Below are 25,644 nucleotides of genomic sequence, written 5' to 3'. Positions count from 1 at the left end.
CTCTTGCATGGGAACCCTAAAGGAGAAAAGTATTCTGGCTCAGATAAGAAGCAAGTTTTGAAATACCAACGTGTGTTCTGCAAAATTCTGGAGTGTGACTCAAGTCAGTGGTGATCCAGAACAGCAGGGGTAAGTACTGCATGTTCTGAGGCCAGAATATGTTGCATTCTTTACCACATGAGCCATTAACAAAATATGAATTAAAAAAAGAAGTTTAAGTTATGCAAGAAAATGGGCTTTGGATTCCTATTAAAGATAAAATTAATTTCATATCCAAAACACTGGACAGTGGCCCCCTGGAGAACAATGAAGAGAGTGAAAATCCCATAGACAACGGACGTTGAAAGCTGCATAATAGTCTTATCATTCCTGTACAGCCTTGGTTGAGACAGCTGTAATTAATTATAAGAAAATGACAAATGGTCAAGGCTATGCTGAAGGCAGTGGCCCTGGTACTTGACATTGTAATGCAACTGGGGAAAAGCTTGTCAAATCAAGGGTGTGTTAATTTATTAGGCAGCCGTTCGTGCCAAGTTGAATAAAAGGAAGAAAAAAAAATAGAAGGTGAAAAGTTACTGCAAGTATTAAGTATTTGAGGGGGTTTTCATAATCTGCATACTTTAAGACTTCAGTAATTTTATTCATCTGACTTCTGCCCCAGGTGCTTGTTCACTTGTCACTCACACCTCACAGAGTGGGCCACGGCTGCAAATCCATCCATCATTGTTAGTTGGTTATATCCCGTAGTGTCAGTGGAGTAAAATCTTAGTTTGGCCAAATGTGGGTTCTACTTCAGCAAAATGCAAGTCTTTCACACTCTGCCTAGTTTAGTTCTTGTCAAAGTATATGTTTCAAAATACTTCCTTCGGCTCCTCTGATTTTTCATACCTGTGATTTGCAAAACATGGGCAGAGTCCTGTGGTTGAACTGTTGGCTCAGCACTGGGGGAAGGTGGATTTCAGCCTGGGCTGGGTTCTTGACTTCTTGTGTGTGCTTATGTTCTCTTCTTCCATTCTTGTTTCAACCGTAATTCTTAAAAACAGAACTTTCTCTTAGCCCTTCAAGTCCCAACAAAGCTTTCAATAGGAGTAAACTTATGCCAAAGGTCAGTACTTGCATGTAAACTGAAGTGAGCTGTTTGCTTGCAGCCCACCCTGGCATGCCTTATAGGAGGGAGTTGGGGTTTTTTGTAGATACTAACAAACATGGCAAGAGCCAATGACTGCAGCCAAGTGAATAACATGTGACAAGCATTGTCCAAGAATCCTGGATCCCTCTCTCCTTCCAACATTGATATGCAGCCCTTAGAAAATGTCACTGTGTTGTCAGTCCTTAGAGAGTATCACGATACTGTCCAAATGGCTTTGTGTGGGAAATGGGCCTTTAAAGGCCAGGAAACATTCTAGTCATTCTCCCTGAATATCAGCAGATGGGCATTGAGCACAGATGCTGCTCTAATTACAAGACATTGGGAACTTTGTGTCAACAGTCTAAAACTCCAGTTGTACATAGGTATCATCTGTTATAAAACATAAGGATTCTTAAGAGACCCCAAATCTTCATTAATCTATCCATCTTCGGTGTTTTTCGAAATCAAAAAAAGAAATCCAGTAGGGATAGAACAGATCCTCTATACATGAGATAACATTTCAAATTGTCTTTATTTTTCTCTGAGTGTTGGCTATCTGTTTAAGTAGTGAACTCACACAGTAATGGTATTGCTTTTGCAGCTCTCCAGGTGGTTGTCACCAGCTCATCACTCCTGTTTTCACTACTCATTAAATTATACCAGGAAGAGGTGACTGATCTCACTGTAAAATAACCCCTCCTCAAAAGATTAGTAATTTTTTGCTTGATCAGTTGATTGCTAAGACTTATGTCATTTTGCAGCATGTATCTGATTAGAGACACCTTTGGCTGAATGTTAAGCATTTATCTACTGTGATGCAATTCCAAACAGTGCAGTAAATCTCTCTATATAGATGTCTAATGTATGGTTGGCATTTGAAAACAGTTTGAAGTGGTGAATTGCCAATTAATATATTAGTTTGCTCTGTAGGCCAGAGCTCCAGTGGTCTACTGATGTGCAATTTCTTTCCTCTGCCAGACTTTGTATTCAGTGGATTCATTCTGTTCCACTTAAACATGGCCTGATGTGACCCTTGTCCTCTGGACTGTGCTGGGGGGGTTTATATTCTATATATATGGGAGGGTTTATGTTCTATATATATGTGTGTGTGTGTGTGTGTGTGCTATGGTGCTTGTATATTAAAACTGTATATGGACTGCTCTGGACAAACCTTCTGGCTCTGGAATATACTGATGATGACATTCCAAAGACTGGTGCCACAAGACTGCAGTGGCAGAGCCCCAGCTTGCCAAGAGTTGAGAGATGGACTGGCTGCTGTGCCCCAGCTGATACTGGTCACCCTCTAAATACTGAGCTACACACAGTGACCGATCTGTGATGAGAGCAGGCCATTCACTCACGGGGACACAGGCAAAACAAGGGCATTCTGGACAGGGAGAACAACCCTGGTGGGGGGCAACAGCACTTGCACATCAGTAGTGCAATTAAAGTTGGCCCTGAAGCAACTGGCAAGCTGGGATGAGGCTTATTTTCTTAGTGCGAGTTTCTGACTGAAGATGATGAGTCTGTGTTTTTATTTTTTTGTTGCTGAAACTCAAGACATGAAAATGTGTCTGAAGTCTTTCATTTCCACCTATTGAAAATGCTTTAAAAAGGAAAGAAATAAGCAGATGGCTCTCATTAGCACAAGAGTGCTTTAATCTTTTGCACATTTTAAATTTTATTTTCCTTTCAGTGTTTGTAAGTAAATTGGTATAAAATTAAGACTTCACCAGAGCAATTGAATTTCACACATTTCAGTCCATGAAAGGAGAGGTGGACTCCATCCAAATTGCGACAACTGATGTAATCCTGGCATCACAATTATCTATTATGATCAACAAATGCATTCTAAGTGAATGAAATGCAGCGAGACTGGCCCTTACACATCTCACTCAAGCAAAACTCATTTGAAAGCCCTGTGTACAACTGGGTATCTTGCCTCTGCAATTCAACCAAATAATTTTTATTTTAAGCTGGAAAAATGCAGAACTCATCATTTTGAGGAACACGTGCAAGAAATTGTGGCTAAAATATGCTATTGGTATCAATTGCCAAAGTTGCAGGACATCAGTGGAGCTGAATCATTTTCTCCACAAAATAATCTCCCAGTAGCATCCCAGGGGAGGCACCTGACAAAGATGGTAAAATACCTCCATTCTTCTCACCACTCAGGAGCTGAATGGTGTTAAACTGGTAGGACCCCAGTGCTCCATCCTGAAGAAGCAGAGGTTGCTACAACCTCCAGCTCCAGAACTTTGTGTCTTCAGCTTGTTCTTCTGCAGTTCCCGCTTATTAAATTCTGTTTCAAGCCAGGCTGCATGGCCAGAGCTTGCTGCTGCCACAGCTTTTGACCCTACATCAGTGGAAGGTGTTTAAGTCAAAATACAATTCTTGATTGAAGTAATAAGGGATGGGATATCTAATACCTCACTTCTGAGGTATTAGAAGGTCATGACTTCCCTGGAAGTGTTAGGAGTTGTAATTCTTGTCAGAGTGATCAGTAAGGCTTGTCCAGAGGAGATTCCTCGTAGCACTGAGGCAACAGCCCAGAGTTCTGTTATGAACAATGTATTCCATCACATTGTTTGTGAAAATGGTGCTACTGGTACAGAATTACAAATGCAAACAGAAGGTTTCTGATATCTACCCTGCAAATAGTATTGCATTCTCTAAGGCTTGTTTTGTATGATAGAAATCGAGGTCTGATCCTCTCCTATTTATTTTAGAAAAAAAAAAAAAAAAAGATGAAAACTGGAGAACTGCTAGATTTGCAACATCCTCAAATAGAAGTTGAAGACTCTTGGGGAAAATAAGATTTTAATTCTGTCCCTTTTAAAGCAGAATTGTATATAAAGTGGCTTTTCTACTTCCTAGGAGCTTTCTTAGTTTCTGAAAAAAAAACCAGTTTATTTTTGATGCCACTGTACAGCATTCTGATTAAAAAAAAAAAGCTTAACATTTCAGTTATATTGAGGAATTTTGTTTTGAGCCTAACCTTTTCAAATAGTAGATGTTTTAATAGAAAATGGAATACATCTCATTCTGGAAAGTTATTTTTAAGTGGAAAAAAAAAGAAAGAGCATTCTCACTTGGCTAATATACAATTTTTCATGTTTTCCTATCCAATTGCATTGTTTTGGATGAGGGAAAGTGTTTCAAAAAATAGCGTGTCAAAATCTGAATAAGTTAAAAGGACTTGCTTCTTTCTTGCAAGCTTTGTTTTCCTTGATATTTAAACAGAAATGTTCTGTGTCTGAGTACTTTGCACATACTTCTCTGGACAAACTCAACTGCTTTCCATGGGGTGCTGGGGAGGCCAGAGAGAATTAGATTTTTATTTTATTTTTCACTTTTCTGTATTTCTTAGAGCTGTCAAGGTTTCAATTCAGAATCACTCAGTCATAATTCACACCAGAAGAAATTATCTTGGCCTCCTTTTTGTTACTTTCAGCTTTTAAAGTCAGGTTTAAATGACACTACTGCTGACATTGGTTTTCATGGAAGAGGCTCAAATGTCGTCTTTGACCACATTCTGGGCCTGAAAGCTTTATAGATGTCAAGAGGTCTTTTTTAGACAATGCTTATGGCAGAATAAATTACCCTGCACCCATTGAGAGAAGTGTTTTTCTTTCCTGTTCTTAAGGCTCTGCAAAGGTGAAGAGTCCACACACTCTCCAGCCAATTTGTTATAGTGCTGAAATAACCTCACATTTGAAAGTTCTTCCAGTTCTCTACCCTGGAGCTTCTTTGCTACTTTTTTTTAGCCTTATTGCTTTTGTTTCATCTTTCATAGTGAACACACTGTTGCCCTGTTCTTAATAGCATTTCAACACTGCTTGCAGATTTATTTAACAGGCTCAGAAGAGCAAAGAGAGGAGGAGGAAGACAAATGAGGACTTTAAAAATATGAATTTCAATTGAAATAGTTGATTTTTCCTTTTATTTGAAAAATGTGGATTTTTTTAAAATGGTCTTCCTTTCTTCTTTCTCTGCTCCTGTTAGCAAATAGAAAGACTTTTATTTCCTTGAGGGTGTCTATAAGCTCATGAGTTCATAAAAAGGTAACTGATATGGTGGCATCTCAACCTTTAAGTGTGACAATTTATGAAGACCTTCCCACAAAGGTCTGACAGTACCAGTGTATTTGTGGCAGATATTCATAAAGGGATTTATTTGGTGGATTTTTAAAGGAACACGGTAAGCCATAGGCCCGTATGAGTTTCAGACATGTATAACTGAGGGCAAAATGTGCCCCAAAATTTGATAATGTTGCCACAATATTTTCTACATGTTGTCCAGGTAAATTTCTTCTGTGAAGGGAATTTTGATCCTTGAACCTGTAGAATGCTGTATTTGAATATCAACCATCCTCTGAAGTACAAAACAGCTGCTGTCATTCCACTGGATAGGACTGTGTATTTTTATAAGACCATGTGAAACTTTTTCTTTTTTTAAATGAATTTGGAAAGGACTCTATAACCAGAACAATCCTTTTCAATCTATTTTAAGCAGAAGTAAAATTCTTCTTCATTATTAAGGATTTGGTGCCAGGATTTGGAATCTGTATCTATATAAAATCAAGCTGTAACTGTTCTTTCTTCTAGCAGCTCATAGTCTTTATAGGGTGGGAAAGGGTAGGAATAGTAAAACTTATTTTTGAAAAACTTTTTAAAACTGATTTCATTTGTTTAGGTCTTTATTTTCTAGCTGTCCTGATTTAAAAAAAAAAAAAAAAAAAAAGTGAATATAATTCATGACATTAGGCAACTTAAGTTGAAATTCAGCTTCTATTCAAGTTCAGTCCAACTGGCATTTAGGTTTTAGGTCTATCACAAAAATAGTATTTCAGCCATTATTTGTTGCAAAACTGGGTCCCTGTGAATAGGGATGGAGGGATGGGAGCCCAATGGAGGAAATGAGTAGTGTGTGCCAGTGCCTCTCTAACAAAACACTAATCCCACCTCTTCTTCAAGAGTTGTGACTTTCAGAAATACACAGTTCAAATCATGTGTAGAGTTTGGCCCCTTTTTTTTCCAACCTAACAGCTAACCAGTGTATTGAAGTAATGTAATTTGATGGGTCCACCTTCCTGTTGTCTTCTTTCCCAGCTCACACATAACATCTGTTATCGTTTGTGCTGGAGGGTATGATTATCCTCTATAGATAGAAATGTTCTATTGCCTGAGTCAAAGGCATTTAGCTCGTCCAGAGAAGTTATTGTTTGGAGGCCAAAATGTCTCCAGTTCATATCCTAGTTCTTGTTTCCATTACTATATGTGCGTGATATTAATTTCTGTCTTCGAGGGGAAAAAGAAATATATCTGGTGCTATGAGAAGAGGGGAGAAAGGAGAGTGAATGTCTCTGGACATCTCCCCTGGCATAACTTTTCATCTTGGCAATAGCATATATTAAGGGGTTCAATTTAAATTCATAAATAATTTTTAAAAAGAATGTTGGAAGGTGTCCCAATTTTTATCTGAGGTAACTTAGTTTTCTTTTTATTCACTAGGACAGGTCTTATATTCTTGTGTTAAATAATAAAAAATTAAAAAATATCAAGGAACCCAAAAACCCACCGTGATGTAAATAATGTATGAGAGAATTAACTCACTCTGGTGAGGCCTCCTATATAGGTTTAATCCAAGTAGAAACACAGAACTTTGCTGCAGGAGTTAGCAAACAGAAGTTGGGAAACAGTTAAGCCAAACACCAAAACAGCTGCTATGATTTATATTTACTTAGAGAAATGCATTATAGTCATCATTGCCTTTTATCTCAACCATACTGTAGAAAATTACCTTCCACGGCCACAATTTATAAAATACTCTTTGAATGTTTATCACTGATACACAGCCATAACAAGAGCAGCAAATGGCCAGATTCTCTTTAGCAGCTCTTCAAGATATTCAAGGAATCTATACTAGAGGCAGCCAACAATTGGCAGAGATGGGGAAAAAATGTAATAAAGTTGTTGAAGTTACTTTGCACTAATAAAAACTCCATTACTTAAGAAACTCAAAACTTCCTGCAAAGGGTAACGCTTGTCAAGTAGGTGTGAACACTTAGAGAGAAGTGTGAGACAGAGGTCCAGTAATGTGCTCAGGATTGCCAGACTGATCAGCTGCAGATCCTCAGAAGTCCAGTTCCCAGTTCTTTCCTCAAGCAGTGTTTTCTTGCCTTCTCCCAGTGTTACTGGAAAAAGATCTTCCTTTTTTTCCAGTAATGTTTGCAGTTACAAGCTTACAAATTTGGCCTTAAAAGTTCCACCTCTGAAATACAAATCTAATTCCTTGGCATCCTTCATCCATACCCATATCCATTTAGCTGTGTTATTGTACAGCTGTCATCGAGCCGGAGTGACTGAAGTCTCATGGAACAGCCATCCAGAACTGAACACACACACACAAAAAGATTGAGGGCAGAGAGCATTCGAGTGGCCACCCTCCCCTGCCTCTGTGGAAGGCAGCCAGTTAATTTATTTAAAATAAAAGTATTTCAGCCAGCTGGATAGTGGCACTTGGCTGCCCTTGCAGGGCCTCCTTGGCATTTACCGTAGCCAGGGGGCAACTTAAGCATTCAGAATGTGTGGAGGTAGCTGTCGATACCTAAGGCTGGACATGGAATGAAGATATACAATGCCTTGGCAACAAGTAGTTCAGCGTGGGAAACTGAAACTCCCAAGCCTGACCCTTCTTGTTCAGCCAGTGTGTTTGTGCTGCTGCTGAAATTAAGGGCACAAGTGTCTGACCACTCCCCAGCTCTCAGCCTGGTGTGGGAATAGGTGCCTGATTATTCTCAGTTCTTTTGGAGGCACCTGCCAGTGCCTGTATGGATATACAGGCCATAGCAGGAAAAATGAGGAGATAGAAGTTGGCAACTGATTTCAACAGGGTGGGGGTTTTTTGAATGCCTTAACAAACAGAGAAACTGGGTGGAAAATCATGGTATCTCTTTAATGTTGAGTAGAAAAACCTGTGTCCCTAAGTTGAAACAACTAAGAAAACAAGGCATTACTTGTTTATATCTTCCCTGATATGTCATGCCTGGCTTTGAGCCATCTCTGCCTTTCAGAGGCATTTTTGGTAAGTGAGACTGGTGTGTTTTGCCAGGTGTGTTGATGGAATGGGGGTCCCTCCTCATTGCTTACTCTTTATGCTCCATGGCTGCAGTGATCAGCAGAGCAGAGTCCCAGGCTGCAGTGTACACAGGGGTCTGTTTTGTGTGTAGTTAAGACCAGATCAAAAAAAGATGCCTGTTCTTTAATTATGGGATTCAGCACAAGAGCCCCTGGCTTTAAAAGTGCACCACAGCATTGGAATTATTTAAGCAAGTATTACCACAATTTCTCCTGTTCCTTATAAGAGATTGATGTATTCAAGGTCATGACTCATGCTGCATTGATTTCTTGCCAAGGGATTTAGATCTTAAGTGATGGATTGTGTTGTGAACTGATACATTTTTTGAAAAATTAGTAAAACTTCACAGTGTACCTTTAATTGTTAATATTTACTGAGGAGTGAATGCATCACACTCTATGTTCTGTTACTGCTTCCTTCTGGAAAGAGCATTTGGAACACCAAAGCCCTGCTCAGTGGCCTGCCATACTGTTTGATAGCTCTTGTAAATGCTTTCAAAAATTATGAACATGATGAGCCAGGTCTTTAGATGATATAAATCATTCTCACCCCACTGGATTACACCAGCTGTCACTCTCCAAAGTGTTGTCCAAAAGAGCTTTTCACTGGCTGCCTGGCAGGGTTCAGTTCTGTCAGTCTGTGAGCTCTCACTGGCTCTGCATGTGAACTGCCCCACGTGGATGGAGCACTGAACCATCCATCCTCCGATCTGGACAGAAAGCCAAACAGCCTCAGTGCTGCTGGACCCAACTGCAGACACAGCATCCATCATCACTTCCTTCCTGCTCCACTGCAGGTTGGTTTATCATCTGAACCACAGCAAAGCAACCTGGCTAATACTTATTTGAACCTTTAGACCAGTTTTCTTCAGTTGTATTTTTCCCTTAGATTTGCTTTTCTGTTATTCTTCTGAGTCTTTGACTGCAATGACAGGAACACTTTCTGAATTTCCTTTTTCCTTTTTTCTAATAGAAAATGGTAGGGGAAGTAAACAACATATATACAAATATAATATACCTACAAATACAGTATAAATTTGAGCCTATACATAGATTTCTGACCCTAAGTCAGGAAGAGCACTTCATAATAGACCAAATAGGTCTTGGCTCTTAGAATTGGTAAGTAAATTGCTGTTTATAAATAGCTCCATGTCCCAGGTTTAAGAATGACATAAATCAGTGGCTATATCATGAGACAGGTAGTAGTTTACCTTGATTCCTGTGGTTAAACTTGTGTTGAGTATTTGCCATCCACAGCATTTATCTGTCTGTTCACTGGAATTCTGTGCTGGCCATGACTGCACAGGACAAAGGTCTGTGTTCACAGTGCAGTGGCTGTGGGTACATGGAAGAAACGGTGACCAAAAGCAGAGGTTTCCAACTGAGCTAAAGGACTCAAGCATGTTAATCCACTGAACTTTGGTTTTCTGTGTATTTGGAAATACCCTGCATAATTTCCCAATTTGTCAAACACTGTTTGTGTTTTCAGTGATTAATTCCTGATCACAAACATTTATTAGTTATCTCTCAGACCATCAAATGATAGGCACAGTCCTGAGAACAAGAACCATACTTGTGAATTTCTGGTTAGAGCATGATGAGAGGAGAGGAAGAAAGAGGTTTTACCCTCTGCCATGATCCCCAGATGCTGTCACCACCCAGAGCAGTATCTCATCATGAACCTTAAAACAGTCTGTCCTAAGTCAGCATTACAAGGTTAAAATACAATATCAGCAAAGAAAAGGAAATTCTATCTCCCTTCACCACTCCTCAAGGTTGCTTTCTCCACTCCAATACTAAACAGAAAAGAGAATGCTGGCTCAGGGGTCCTCTGCCTTTATTTTATGAGCCTGTATAGGAGGTTACAGAAGGACATCGGGCTCTCTGCACCATTTGACACTATGCCAATGTGGTTTGCTTCACACAGCCAGGAGCTGGGTCCTTCCAGCTTGTACTGAAAGAAAAACTCCTGCAGTTTCTCCCAGTGACTGCGTTCTCCCAGGGAAATAAAACAGGAGTGTGGCCCTTGAAAAGCAAAATCCCATTCTCCTCCTCACCTATTCGCTGTTTAGCATTCACCACCATGTGTTGCAGTGCTAAGACTCCAATAAGACTTCATCAGTCATGGGTTTGCAGTGCTGCTAAAAAAAGTACAGATTTCATTAAACAATGCTGTGCGATGAATGGATAGGGTAAAATTTAGTGAGATTAACTGGGCTGTATTTTAGATGCCAGTCATCTTTAAAGCAATGAGCAATGTCAAGATAGATGAAAAACGATGTACCAGAGAAGTGTCACCATTGGGAATGAGACAGTGACTCCCATGTAGAGAGAGGGATGTATATATTTGCTTTAATAATGTCTGAATGAGAATCTCAGATTTAATTTTTCATAATATCATTTGGCAGATTTTGAAGGCTGATGTTATTTTTCAGAAAAGGCTCATATCTCTTCTTCTAGAGGTGAGCACAAAAGAAATCCTTCACCAGCCTGTTCCTGTTGATTGTAATATTATTCACATTCTCTTGTAATTATTTCAGGATCTGTTCCAAATATTTTTTAGCTGGATCCTGATGATAATGAACTTTCAAGGCCTGTTTTCCTACAGCTTGCAGTGTCATGCTAAATGGACTGCAACAAGAAAATGTTGCTGTGCCTGAGCTGTACTAGAGCCAGACCATAATTTGCAAATGTGTTTTTTGGGAGCTGCTGATATTTCTCACCACCTCCTTGCAGAGTGAGCAGAACACTTCCCACTGCTGCAATCTGAGAGTGAGAACTTTTCAGGCTGATCTTCTTGACAGTGACCAGTAAAGCACAAACCAAGGCTTTAAAAAGGGCTGAGGAGTCTGGGGGAAAGCAGTTCACTTTTATTCTCTGACAACCACTTGCAAAGGCACCTGGTATTTTGGATGGACAGAATATCTGCCTTCTAACAGATAAGCTCCACCTTTGGTATCTCAATTTACCCTGAGAAAGTGTCTCCAAAGTCAGTAGTCGTGTAATCACTATATTACTGTATTATTTAGTACTTGCCTAGCCAAGTGTGTGTGTATGCATATATAATGTATCTTTTCTTCACACCAGTTTCACTCTGTTGGTCAAAATTAATGCAGAAATGGTAAAGAGTAGAGTTAGGCAGTTGAAGGATTAGAGCACTGATAGAAGGTGATTAATAATAAAGTAAGATACTTTACCCCATATGGAGTCCAGGAGCCAAATTCTGAGCAACAACTCACCTGTTGAAGTCAGTGAAAGGTTAATGCAGAGCACAAGTGCTTGGTGATGCTCCAGCCTCAGTTCCTGTGTGATCAGGACACACTGTGTGCAGGGAGGATGGACAGGCTGTTGGCTCACCATGTGTTTAATTGGCAGTCATTGTAGGAACTTGGGTTTCTGCAACAATGGGTAGAATCCTAGAAACCATTTGGACAGGAGCATCTCAAATTGATTTGGAGGCAGTATAATTGTCTGGAATGTCATTATTGTTTGTCCTTATGAAGTGCCTGAAATCTTGCACATTTTCCAGTAGTAATTTCCAAAAAAAATTGAGCCAGCCTCACACAAAAGATAACAACTTGATTTTGTGTGGTGGTGTTTGCAAAGTAATAAAAGGAGCAACATTCTTAGCAATACAATTAACATATTTTTTTCTGCATAAGGACAGCATGTTTTTTTTCCTGTAATGACTTGGGTCTCTTGATGGCAAAGTTCTGGGAGGAAGGTTTATTCTTGTTCTTCAAGGGCAACAATACGCTATAGTGAAACCACAGTGTAATTTTTTCTCCCCCTTATCAGACATTTTATTGTTCAAGAAAAAATGTTTCAGAAAAAACGTAACACGGGATGAATGAACAATGTGCCTGCTGTTTGTGGAGATAAACACAAAACAGACAGAATGGAAATTAAAGACTCTCATCAGAAGTGTCATTTTTTACGACAGTGAAAATGTTTTCTTCAGCACCATAATAGAAACTCCTAATGTCAAATATTAAAACACTTCCTCAGAAATAAATTCCAATCACTTTCCTGCAGTTATATGTGATTTGATGGCCCTTAGCATGTGGAACAAAAATGTTCTTTGCCAGCTGAGCTCATTATTGTCACTATTAGCGTGTCTTACATTAGTTTTTCCTGTGGATGCTCAGTTCCTGTCACAAGGAGGTGGCCATCCTGGTGGCTGCAATGGAGTGGTGCTTTGGGAGCCACGCTTCTGGATTTCAAACTCATACCAGGAATGCAGGAGAAGCAAATTGACAGATCTTGTTTTCAGCACTGCTCTATTCTTAGAGAGGAGCTACATTAGGAGGATGAGGCGTTTTGAAGAGTTTGCCAGCAAATGATAGATCCTCTTCTAGGTCACGAATTCTTGTCACCTTGTGTATTAATAGGATCTGCCAAGGTTTTATCCTAAGTTTCATTGCTTACAGTCAGTCACATGGGTAACAGAACCACGAAGAGTTGAGCATCTGTGACCCACATACTGAAGAAGAGAAGGGAAGAACAGCCGAGTAAGGACAGAATGTTTGAGCCAGGAGCTTGATTGGTTTAGCAAAAATGTTTATGCAATGCTCTGAAAACCAATTGGAAAGGGCTGCAGTAGTAAAGCATTGGAAGTAATGTGGGGATTATCTCAGATACCACGTGCCACCCTCACACCAAACTGCACGTTTGTGTTGTGGGGAGATTTGGGCAGTGCCACGTTCCAACGTTGTCTTCTCCCACTTCAACAAACAGAAATTTATATGAGCTCCCAGCAAACAGCTCTCAGTCTGGCCCTGTGTGTATGGTCACAGTCTAGCCCCACCATGATGCTCCCACATGTTGGTCCAAGTGTTTTGTGCTATTTCTGATAAACAAGAGGAAAGTTCATTTCTTGGTTGTGTTTTCTCGAATTGGGAAGGGTCAGAGGTTAGAAATGGTACAGAATAGTAATACAGCAGGCCTAACCCTGAGGGACTTGCAATGCCAGGTCTTGGTGGGATTAACCAACTGTCAATATGCTGTATTTATTTCTAGGCAGAATATTTTGTACCCGCTGAAAGACAAAATTGGGAAAGACTTTACAGCAGGGACACACAGAAGGACAAATTCTGTGACCACAGTGCATGCCTGTGACTTTGAAATCTGAGACTGTGGTTAAGTCATTTTGCAAATTTGATGGAACCACTGTAGTTTGTCCAAGTCAAAGATTTATTCTGTTAGAATGTGAAATTTTCTCTTAGTGATAGTGAAACTGCTGCTGTGGAAGGGGACAGATTCTCTACTGTCCTCCGTTCCATTCTGTCCCTTCAAAACATGGAAGTAACTGAGATTGTCCTCTTTTCACTCCTTAGCATCACAAATATTTTTTCAGCCCTGAGGTGCTTCAGTGTCAGAGGTGGTGTTGCCCTGGTGCAATGATTGAATCACAGATTGAATCACATTTGAATCTCCTGCCTGCCCCTCCTCATCTGCAGGAACAAAGAGTCTTCCAGATTTATGGAGTGGTGTCTGGCATACACGGCCTGAAGCATTGTTCCATGGAATAAGGGAACCTCAGTTTGCCCACTGATGGCAGTATATAACAGTTAGCTTCTTAATTAAATGGTAAAGAAACAAATGAATAATTAGCACATAGATAATGTGAATTAGCCCTTATGTTATACATTAAATTCTACTGCAGTTATTGGACTGTAGTGCACTGTTGCACAGAACTAAGCTGAAATCCATGCCCTAATTATTTGCCATGATGTGCGTGTCTCAGCTTTTGTCCTAAATGAATGTAGGTAAAGATAAAAACGTATTACAAAAAGCTGGGATTCTAATGTAAGATAGGCCAGTGCTAATTACTGGCTAATCATTGTGTTAGAGTAATTACATTATGTGCTTTCAAAGCCTTGGTTAGTGCCAAGCTGAACAGTAGCATATAATTTGTCAGAAAGGAGTTAATTTTTCTTGTTATCACAACAAGATAGCTTTTTCCTTTTTTTCCCCCTCAATATTTTTCAGGAATGTGTGATTTTACCACAATTTTAAACACTGTTCCTCTCTTGTTAGTCCTAAGGAACTGTTAAACAAATGCTGTTGGTACCTAATTTAGGGCAGGTTTCATTCGCTGTTGCACTAATGGGAGAGAGCACTAACAGGTCCTGTGGCTGATCAGCTAAGTGGATGTGATGATTATATAAGGCTCCATTTTCAACATGATTATTCAGTATTGTCCTCCCTACTGGAGCCAGACAGAGCTTTTCTCAAGCAGGTACAATGGCAAGGAGTCTTTTTTTTTACTATTTTTTTTTTTTGCATAACCAGCCTGGAAATCTCCCAGGCCTGATCCTGCCTGCCTGCCAACCAGCAGCAGCCTTTTCTTTCTGGACCCAGAGCAGGGCTGTCCTGTGCTTATAATACACTCAACTTCCTTAAGTACCTGAAATAAATATAGCCATGCAAGCTGATAGTAGCGAAAGTCAACACAGTATTTTTAAATAACTATTTACCATCATAGCAATTATGGGAAGATGGATGGTTTGAATCTCTAGAACAACTGAATAGTTAGAAATAGCTATATTCTTCACTTAACTTCTCATTATTCCACAGACATGTGGAATATATCATTAATTTTAAAGAGGGAAATAAAACCAAATTGAAGGACCTAGATTCAAAGGCAGTACCTAAGCATCACCATTTATGCTCTCTGTAATGGCCTGAAAATCTGTGTTGAGCTTCCTATGACAGAGCTGACAGAGGAGTGCTTCCAATTAAATACAGATTTTTATTGGATCAAAATTAGAAACTTTTACTGGTTGAAGGTGACTGTGAAACTTGGTAGGGACAAATGGCTCTCGGATTCCTGAAAGTTACACTTTATCTGCTTTTTATATATTTATACAGCCAATTCTTCCTGTCTGGCTCACCTAATATAAAAACTATTTTTTCTTCATTTTAGATTTTATTCAAAAATAATGATTTAATTGAATTTATTTCCTGCAAAATCTTTCTATCTTTGACATACTAAATCCACTTCCTGACTTAGACCACTGTGATCCTGGAGGAATGGTTGCATTTTGGTACATTTTTTTATAGTTATATCTATGTCTGAAAAGGAGTTCTTTTCTGAAGATTTTGGGGCAGGTTTTTTGCATGTTGCTCCTGATCTTTAATTGGAAATAATCTTCTGGCATTCCTTTATGAGAAGCTAGTCACTTATTTTAGCACTTGAAAAGATGAAGAGCTCTTTTGAGAAACCTGACCCCAGCTGTAAGCGCTGAACACATTTCAGAATCTGGTTTGTTGTTTCCCAGCCTGCAGATAGTGAGATAATTACCTGTCTCTGCTATTAATAATGAGGGAGAACCACACTCCCATCTCTTGCCTGGGAATCCATTTCTGCATCTGCAGGAATAGTTCAAACAGGCATGGGCACAGCTCCCACCTGGTGCTTGACCACCCTGTCCTTTCACTGTTGATGCCAGTGTCATCTTGCCCTTCTCCAGACAGGACCTGGCCTGGTTTGGAGTAGTCAAGGACCACTTCCACTGTGGACAAAGCTACTTCATATTGTGAACCAAAAGAATTAGTTGTAGGAATAAAAGGCTGCACTTTTATTAGGGTGAGGGGAGGAGAAGGAGGGGAAAAGACAGGATTTATATGAGCTAGTATCCAAACAGGCTGATGGATCAGCCAAGGAACTGACAGGTGGTGATGCTCTTACTGTAGAACTCTGAAGCATTACTTAGTTTTATCTACTGGCAATGATCGATTCTTTTGTATCTGCCTCTTTCTGAATGATTTATTTTTTGTGAGAGGAATATGCTCCTCTAACACTGCCCTGGGTGAAAAGGCTACTACCTTTCCTGATTTATGGAGAGAACAAATCCAAACTGATGCCCCAAAGGTTGTCTTTAGAGGCCTCTTCCTCTGGGTGGATGCTACCAAGCAATTTGCCTCCATGTTTCAGGGTGACATAGGAAGCTTTAGAGGAATCTCACAGTAATGGGTCTCCCAAAGATGTCACTGGAGTTGGCTCCCGTGACAGGCAGAGTGTTAGAGCTATCTGTTTGTATCTAATATTAATGCCTTCAGTTTTGAAGAGACGGGCTAGAATCTGGGCTGTCAGCAAAAATGTCCCCTTTCTTCATGTGATGAATCTAAAGAGCTGCCTAAACCTGACAGTGGAATCTCATTAATAGGGGAGAAAAAATACCCACATGTGAAGGCTTCACGCCAAACAATCCACAGTGGGAGATCTCCCCTCTTTTATGTTTGTGTTCTGAGAAAACGTCGCAGGAGAGGCACACAAAGTTTCTGCAGAGACATCAGAACCACCTTCTGTGTTATGGGAAGTGTGTGATAAACTCAGTAACTGAAGGTTTGATTTTTTTAAGAGCCAAACACTTCCTATTAAGTGTGGAGCCCCATTAACTGGCAGACATTCAGTGTTGACTCTTTCCAGCTCGGTCCTGCTGCTTTCAGAAACAGTAGCAAAATGTGAAGTGACTTTCTGTGAAAACAAAAGCAGGCCCTGAGTCACAGCTAGAACTAAAGCAGTGATTACTGTGGTGGTAAAGGCTGGGTTGCAACGCTGACACACTGTAAATTCTCGGACAATCCTTTCCCACTCCGAGTTTCTATTTTCTGTCTTCCAGCATTTGCCTGCCTGGATTGCCAGGCTCTGCAGGGCAAGGATTGGTTTTCATAATGTTTGCTGTGCTTTTCATAATAGAGTCTGAATCTCAGGTGGCTGCTATTAATCATGAATTATTTATTAATGGTAATGTTGTAGAGTCAACTCATAAGATCTTATCTGATAACTGACACAGATGAGACTTACAGGCTGTATTTTACAGGTGTGTAAACTGTGCTGGAAGTGGCAGAGCTGAGGGATTCTAGGGCAGAGTTGCCACAGGAGCAGTACAGAGGGAAGGCAGAAAAGGGGGCTTCGTGTTTTATGAGGCCTGTTTCTGTGCCTGTCATTTCTGTTTGCTCTGTGACTTGGAAGTGAGAGGGGAAATCAGTTAATCCACTGTGCAAAGTCATTTTAAATACGATTGAAGGAGTGGGAGGAGGCAACTCTTGAGGTTGTAACTTTGAAGAGTTCCTCCAGAGTCAACCATTCTGGGTCTGACTATGGAGCTGTTGGCACGAGGAGGTGGAGGGCAGACCTGCTGCACAGAAATGGCTATAGCACATATGGGAAGCTATAGGAGGGAGACAAAATGCAGATTAGTGTCTGTAGTTTGACACAGATTCTGAAATAGGGAAAGAGAGAGGACACACAACACAGTGAGAAAGAAAAAGAGAAACCTGCACGCTTTCGTAGATCTCCTGACATTTATGGGTAACTGCTTCAGAATTTTGATTTACATTTGGGTATGACTTTCCTTTACCATGACATTAACAAAACTATTGTAAACAAGGAAATATATAAATGAGCAAAAACAAAAAGAGCTGACCCAGCATCAAAGCAGAAATAAGGAAACCTGTAAATAACAATATTAACAGCTACATCAATAAAATGAGGCGGCCTATTTCATTCTCACATAAGTCCACTGCAGTAGATTTACACCTGGGGTGAATGTGGCCCCAGACTGAGCCTCTAGCCCACAATGTTTGCCCAGTGCATTTTCACTGGAAGGAAGCTGGGCTGTAATGTCCTGGATGCAGGCATCCCACAGGCTGCTGAAGTGCAGGAGAATGGAACAAAGCAATATCTGTCAGTGAAAATATTTGGAAAACCACTGTCAGACCTGAGACTCTGCCTGTTCTTCTTGGTCAGTTAACAAAATATTGACAAAGCATCCATCAGCACACTGAGTCCATTTAAAACCATGGCAACTCTTGCACTCTGCCTCATGCAATGGATTGATTTGGGGAAACGATCATCACCATACAACTGCAAAAGATATCTCTGATAGCATGAGAATTTAGAACCAAGCCTTTAAAGCTGAACTCAGGGAAATGCTATGCTTAAAAATTATTGCAGAATTGGGCCCTGAGTATGACCTGCTGCTTATTCAATGGCTTTTGGTTATATTTGCTTCTTGAATATATTAAGGTAATAATGATAGTGGGCTCATTCAGGAACAGTAGGCAGCCTGCAGCTTATGGCCATCTTTGCAATCAAGGTTTTAGTGTCCTGAACCTAATCCAGGCTCTGGCTGGTTGCTTGACGCTGCTGGCACAAAGCATAGAAGAGGACAAAACACAATACTGATGTGATTGTGAAGGTGGCTCTTCAAAAATGCAGCTCAGTGCTAGCTGGAGGCAAATAAAATTGTAGGAATTAATAATAAAAACAGAGGAATTGTAGGAATTAATAATAAAAACTTGTGCTGCCCTATAATGTGTGGTGCCCCCACACCTACCTGGAAGACTGTGGACAGTACTTCCCACCAAACCACACATGGATAGTGCCAAAAATATGCAAGGCATAGAGATGCTCAAAGGCAGAGCTTGGTTTACAGAGAGGGAGAAACTAGACAGGGCAGAACTTACCATCTGGAGCTGGAGTAGGTGAGATGTATAAAGTCATGAAGGAGATGGAGAAGGCACACAGAGAATAGTTATTCTTTACTTTATTGCTTTTTGTAACACAAGACACAGGTTCACAGTGACATTGTCAAACTGCTGGTTCAGAATATATGAGGAAAATTTTTTTTTTTTTTTTTTTACAATCTGTAATTAAACTGCAGATCTTGGTACCATAGGATGGTCTAGAAGCCAAAAGTATAAATGGTGTCAAGAAAATTCATGAGAGATTAGAGATTGGCCAGGTAAAAGTGGCTTTTAAAGAAAATAGCCTGGTGGTGGTTTCCAACTGAGGAAGGCATCGAACCACCGACTGCCAGAGGAAGCTCAGAGGTCTTAAAAGTGATGGAATCACTTGTCTGATTTCCTACATATTTTGTCTGGGCATCTCTCTTATCCACTGTCACAGGAGGACACTGAGCTTTGAGCTGATGCCATATTTTTGTCCTTGGGCTGTTTGTGTAGATGTGGCTCTCGGGGACATGGGTTAGTGGTGGACTTTGCAGTGCTGGGTTAATGTTGGACTCAGTGATCTTAAAGGTCTTCCCCAACAGAAATGATTCTATGGTTTTCTCCCAAAATTTAAGGCTTTGGTCAGTAACTGATCAGCAGAGATTAAGATAAAATATCCTATTGATTTTTGGCATGTGGCACTCCAGCAACCTTTCATGTTCTGTTATGGAGATGGGGACAAGGCAGCAGTCCTCTGGTGAAGTAATGATGATGAAAATTAGCAAGACAGCATCCTCTGCAGTGCTGTGGTTGCTGTAACAAGCTGGTTAACACACTCCTGTTGTCTAGTGGGCTCTGGAAGAGAAGAGCCAGCTCCTCAGTTTTGGTCAGTGGTGATGCAGGACACGACCTGGACGCTTTTATTTCCCAAGAGAAGCAGAGCTGGCACAGGGCGTTGTGTGCAGGACCTGTGACAGCCAACACTCAGCAGCCAGCGGGTGGCACTGTTGTTGCAAGGAAACTTTTAAAAAAAAAAAAAAAAAGCGCCATTTAACACTTCGGAACTATTTGGATGGAAGTTTTCCATTGAAAACACCAGTTTTACTGAAATTGAAACGTTTCATGGCACATGTCACTTCTCCATGAATTTTTAATGGAGAAAAATGTAAATTACTCAGTTTGACTTTATAATTGCAATATAGCTTGTTTTCCCTTAGCGAATCAGTTTAATACTTTATATGGATACACAATTTAATATAATTCTTAATTTTATAGTGTTTTTTTATCCTAGTGAGTTAAACTCTCAAAAATTAAATGGTCTTGCATTGTGGGGGGGGGGGAAGACATTTGATATTTTTTGAAAAATAATAATAACAACCTTAAAAAGCCTTTCAAATGTTGTCCCAAAGAAAAACATCATCTTTGACTCTCAATGTGAGATAAAAATATGTTTCTGAAAGGCTGAATTTCGTATGGGCTGAGTGATCTGTATTTTGATCTGCTCTGAGTGGGTCTCCTTGACAAAGGAACGAGCTTTGAGGTGCTGTTTCATGGTGCTATGTGAGTGGCAGTGCTGCCCAGCAGAACATGTGCTGTAGAGGGACATCTCCATCCTGCTGGGAACAGCTGTTCATCACTCTGGTGTCTCTGTAAGCTGTCCAGGGCAGGAAATGGTGCCAACATGAGGCTGCAATTTCAGGTAGTTATTGCTTTTTAAAAATATCCAGTTGCTGAGGTTTAACTAGGAACAGCTCAATGTCTCTGTCGCTGTCGAGTGATGGGTGTTTACAGAACAACTACAGGCAGTGCAGGAGCTGGGAGGCACAGGGAAAGAGCACTCGGTGAATTGGAGAGGGAACACCTTCCCTTTTCTGCCTTCCAAAATTAAAAACCCCACTAGTTATTCCTGTGTGGCTTGTCTTGTTTGTTGTGGCAAATGTGCAAAACATGGGCTTGCTCTTCATAGACAGGGTAAGTTATTTATAGTGACTTCTCATCCAGTCTTGCTGGAGGAAGCCCAAATTCTCCGTGTATTTGCCATATGCAAAACTTACCGCAGTTATTACAGACTTCTCAGAGCCTGCCCACTTCATGTCAAGTTAACATTGCCACAGCTGCACTGTGCAGAGCAGCAGGATTTGGAGTGACATCCACAGGGGCCCTATGGAAATAAACCCGCTGACAGGGATGTTGGCTGGAGGATCTGGAGTCAGGATCCGTAAATATACTTGTTTTCTAATTGGAAGTGAGTAATGGCTCTGTAAGATATTAGGAGCAACCTGTGTCCCTCTGGACTGCGTGGCACAACCACTGCAGCTCCACACAAAGATTGCTTAAATGTATGCAGTCACCTCACTGAAATCAAGATACCTAATTAGGTCAAGACGAATTCCACAGAGATATTCAAAGTAAGTATGTACATAAATGTTTTTTTAGATCAGGGCATAGAGAAGGACCCCTAGGTATCCCAGAGGAAACCACAATTCCTAGGTTCCCTCCAGGGATACGTAGCTGGGCTTTTGTTCTTGTAAGTGCTGCAGTGAACTCTTTGAGGAAGCTTAGCAATAAAGACAAGCACATCCTTTTTTGTTTTTGTTTGACACAGTTACTTTGGTGACTGTGTCAACAGTGGAGAAGGAAGCAAATTGTGTTACTACCTCTGTCAGTTCTTAAACAGCACTGCAGAGTCCCCTCTCCTCCCTAAATGAGGAAGAGAAAGTCACACTGTAATATTAATAACTGTGGGGCCCTTTAGCCTTTAATAATTAACACACTGCTAACTGTAGCTGAATGTTCTTTTTTCTGATTCCAATTACAGACCCATTTGGCCCAGGCTCAGCTGAGGGAAGTGGGTGAGCAGCAGTGCTATAATAGAGACCTAGAGCTAAGAGAAATTGTTCTCCTTTGGCCCACACAGTGGATTAAATAAAGCTTTGGGCTCAAAGAGTGGAGAAGCCAAAGCATCAGGTGTTACAGAAGAATAAAGTACTTCTGTACCCCAGCTATTCCAAACCAGGGACTACTTTAATATCAGAGCCAATTCCTGGAGCCTGCTGACAAATACACTCACCTGGTCTAAGGTAAAATGAAATGTTCCTCTCCATAAGTGACAACTGTTCATATACTTGCCATTTTCCCTCAGTATTCTGCTGAGTAGGAGTCTCTTGCTAGTATTTTCCATCTGAAATAGAGTCGCTAGTGCAGCTCTAACAAGAAGTTTAGCATTTAGAAAACCTGCTATGATCTTTGCAACGTGATTTACAAGTCTTGAATAAATGTTGTTAGTGTTTTGCTGCAACATCATGATGTTCTGGCAGCATTCCTGCTACCCTAGACACTTCTGCCAGCAGACAGGCCAATTTAGCAGTAACAGCTTAAATACTTCTCAAACTATAGCCCTACTTCAAAAGGTCTGTTATGCAACCAGAAGAAGAAGGGAAGGCAACTACTAAATTCCAAGTCATGGTTACCTAGCAGCTAAAACTGAGTGATGCCATGAATTCTGTCTTCCTGCCCCTGGTTGTGCAATCCCACACCTTCCCTTGTGGGAGCAGCTGTCAAGTGAGAAGGTGCAGAGAGCTGATCCAGCTGAAAACTAACCTGACAAAAAAAATAATCAGTTTTTGTTGGTATGGCTTCCCATCCACGTTTAGATTAGCTCAAGCAATCATAGCATTATGCCCAGAATTAGTCAAAAGAAGTAGTGAAGGAGACTTGGAATTGTACTGGATTGTGTCACATAGTGGATGCTTTTAGTAATAACTCTGTCTTGGAGTTATGCTGTCAGTTTTTTCCAATAGTTGGTGGAATGTTAATTCTCATTGTGTGGCATGGCCATTGCTATGCTCATTTTCAGCTACCTGACAGCAATTAGTAAAGATCTCGAGAGATTTTCTGATTTTCAGGGTATTTTCTCTCTGCTTAAATCTGAGAAGTTGTGAGGTGGAAACAGAGTAGGGAGATGGGAGTGAGAAATTCTTTTGCTCAGTTATAAACGTGGGTGACAGCAGCTGGGGATTAGAGAAAATTCCACAGGCAACCTAGGACAGCAGGAGAGGGAGGGAAGTTACAGCATGAGATGAGGTCACTCAAGGGCACTTGAACAGCCATGTATGCCTGAGTTAGATGTGCTGAGCCTTGAGGGCAGGGTTCAGAATGTGGGGTCCTCAAAATCAGAGTTTAATTTTCAACAGTTTGAAAGCAGGAAGGAGATTAAGAATGCAAGGCATGAACATGAAGTGGAAATGCATCCAAAACAACCCAAAATCCCCTCACAGAATTCTAGTCCTGAACTTTCTCCTGAGTTAATGAGGGATTATAAATGGAATCTTTACCTGGATGCAGTGAGAAAGTGGAATTTATCTTCATTTGCAAGCGTGGAATTTTCAGTGAAAGGTTGAAATCATGCATTTTATCTATATTATTTAGATTTTAATTTTATTTTTATATATAACTTTCTTTATGCCTTTTATTGCAGTGCTGGTTCCCCATAGGCATTGCCATCCTGTCTTAATTTACTGTTCTCTGTAGTGTTTGTTCCAGGGTCAGGTTGTACATCCCATGAGGCCTCTCTGCTCATGACCAGAGCTGGGTAATGAATTGTGTCTGCCAAGTGTCTGTGCCATGTCCTGGAAGATGTAGGCCAGGAGAGCTCCAGTCCTAGAGGAGAACAGGAAAAAAGCAAAGGAACCACATTTCTCAAAGACATAATTGCAATATTTCAGAATTAAAATATCCTGCATTTTGATGGTTCAGCTGTTCAGTGAGAGAACAGCATTTTCTGAAAGAAATGTTGCTTGAAACTGAAATTTCCATTGGAAATCCAGGCCTGAGGGACAAATTTCTGATGGATCTGTGCTTGGTCCTTCTCTGCATTTCTTAAAAGAGAACTTCAGTTCTTACCTGCTTCAGCAACCCACAGTGTGGCTCAATGGCTCAATCTCTAAATATAAATGAGAAGTACAGTTGCAATCACAAGGAGTTTTATGTTATGGAAATACAAATACCATTGGAATGGATTAAAATTAAGACACTAAGAAGAGTTGAGCTTTGAGGATAATCTGATAACTCTAAGATGACATTTAAAAATTTTTAGCACTTGTACAGAAAGCTAAAAAAACAGTTTTTCCAATGTTTTTAATTAAAAGAGTTCTAGTGAGCTCTATTTGACGTGAGCTTGCTAGAAAGGGAGTACTTATGTTTATGTGTAACATCAAAATAAAGACAGGATTGCTTCACACATTTTGGACGTTTTGGTAAAGATAATTTTTTGGTTTCTCCAAGCCTGTTCACCCATCTGTGATCTCTTCAAATACCATCAATTGAAAATGTTACACCAACGGTGAGACAAAAAAACCCAACTTGTTTTAAGGAAAGAAAAAGCGCATTGTTTGACAAAGTAATAAAGCAGAAGAAATCTGACTCTAAAAGAGGGTGCAACAGAGAACAAAACTAGAGATTAGAGATCAGTGGTTCCATCCATAGGGGTGTTTATGGTATGACACTACACAGCCAGTCAGTGGAAGGCAAATGAATGATGATTTTGTGTGAAAGGCACTGAACAGGGTCCTGAATTCTGGGATCAGTTCTGTGTGGATGAAACTCCCATGTCAGGTGGGCTGCTCTCCACTTACAACCCAAGGATGACAATATTTTGGGGCAGGGGCTGATTTCTGAGTGTGTCTCAGTAGCACTTTGCACGGTCCCACTGCTATTCCCAGCACTTCCTGGGTCTTGTAGGTTTGCACTGGTGTGGAAGATGTTCTGCTGTGCCAGAGATTATTTTGATATTTCAAAATTTATAGAAATTTATAGAAATTGGAAGTCAGTTTCAGAAGGAACCAAATACATCTGAATATTTTACATGCAGAAATTCCACCAGAATCCCTGGTATCTCACGTGAGTGTCTCTCCTGAGTGTGGGAAAGCAAAGTTCAAGTGTGTGTTCCAGTTCCTACAGCTCCAGCTCAGGGATAGTCAGGTGAGCTTTTGCTCTGTGTTTTGACCAGAAATTCCATCCCACTCTTAGCCAGTCTTCATATAAAACTCATCAAATCCAGCCTTTTGTTGGAAAATACTCAACCAGATTCATTCTGGATACTACTGTGGTATTACCTGTAAACAATAATTATGAGAAAAGGATTTAAAAAATCTCTGCAGGTTCTGATTAGAATAAAGACCTAGATTACTTCCCTGGAACACTGGAAAACAGTGGTTAAATTCTTCTTTGTTATGTCTGTGTCATGGCCAGGCAGACCCTAGAAAAGCGGGGGATTAGCAGAAAATGCAAACCAGGGGGGAAATGTTGCTCTTTAGGAGAGATTTGAAATTATTATACTGGATTTACTCTCAGTGAGAGCAGAGGTGGTCTTTAAGATCTATGTTACAAGATGGTCATGAGACATTTTGCCTGCATTCTCATAGCTTTTCAAAGGCCACAAGAAGGTGCAAATGTCATCACCATGGAAAGTCAGGATACTCCTCAGGAAAATGGCCAACACAGACATTTTTAAGATAATCCATGAACAACTCCCATAAAATGGTAGCTGCTTAGGAGGCGGAGATTTCATTTTTAATAATGATCTTTTCTCCCTGCAGAATCTTGCTCCCACCTTATCAATATTTTAGAAAAGAAAGAGAAACCTTGTGCAGCTGCGGAGGCAATTTGGAGGGATTAAAAATTTATCCTGTTTTGAGCAAGGCTTTCAGCAGGTGCTGGAATCACTTAATCACAGGTGGGTAACCTGCAGTGCCTCTCTTTCCCAGGGCTAAAACTGGAGTGAAGGTCCTGGAAATTCTTTCATGCAGGGATCTTCTGTCAGGATCTACTTCCAATTCCAGTCATAGCGGGTCACGCACTTTGCCTGGAACAGCAAAAACAGTCGAGTCTAGGATGTAAAAGTGACAATTTTTCATG

At 40.4% G+C, this 25,644-nt stretch overlaps 1 long non-coding RNA gene across 1 annotated transcript; it reads left to right on the top strand.

The window, feature by feature from the left end:
* LOC113994260 lies at positions 1-25,398 on the top strand. Its single transcript, XR_003542989.2, has 3 exons — positions 1-129; positions 24,599-24,708; positions 25,326-25,398. It is a non-coding gene; the product is annotated as an uncharacterized LOC113994260 (long non-coding RNA).
* Positions 25,399-25,644: the final 246 nt, after the last annotated feature.

This window comes from Pipra filicauda, unplaced genomic scaffold, assembly GCF_003945595.2.
Source record: "Pipra filicauda isolate LSUMZ 115617 unplaced genomic scaffold, ASM394559v2 scaffold14_size4853619_pilon, whole genome shotgun sequence".
Lineage (NCBI taxonomy): Eukaryota > Metazoa > Chordata > Aves > Passeriformes > Pipridae > Pipra > Pipra filicauda.
Note: the sequence above shows the minus strand (reverse complement) of the source record. Positions and strands in the feature narration are given on the sequence as shown.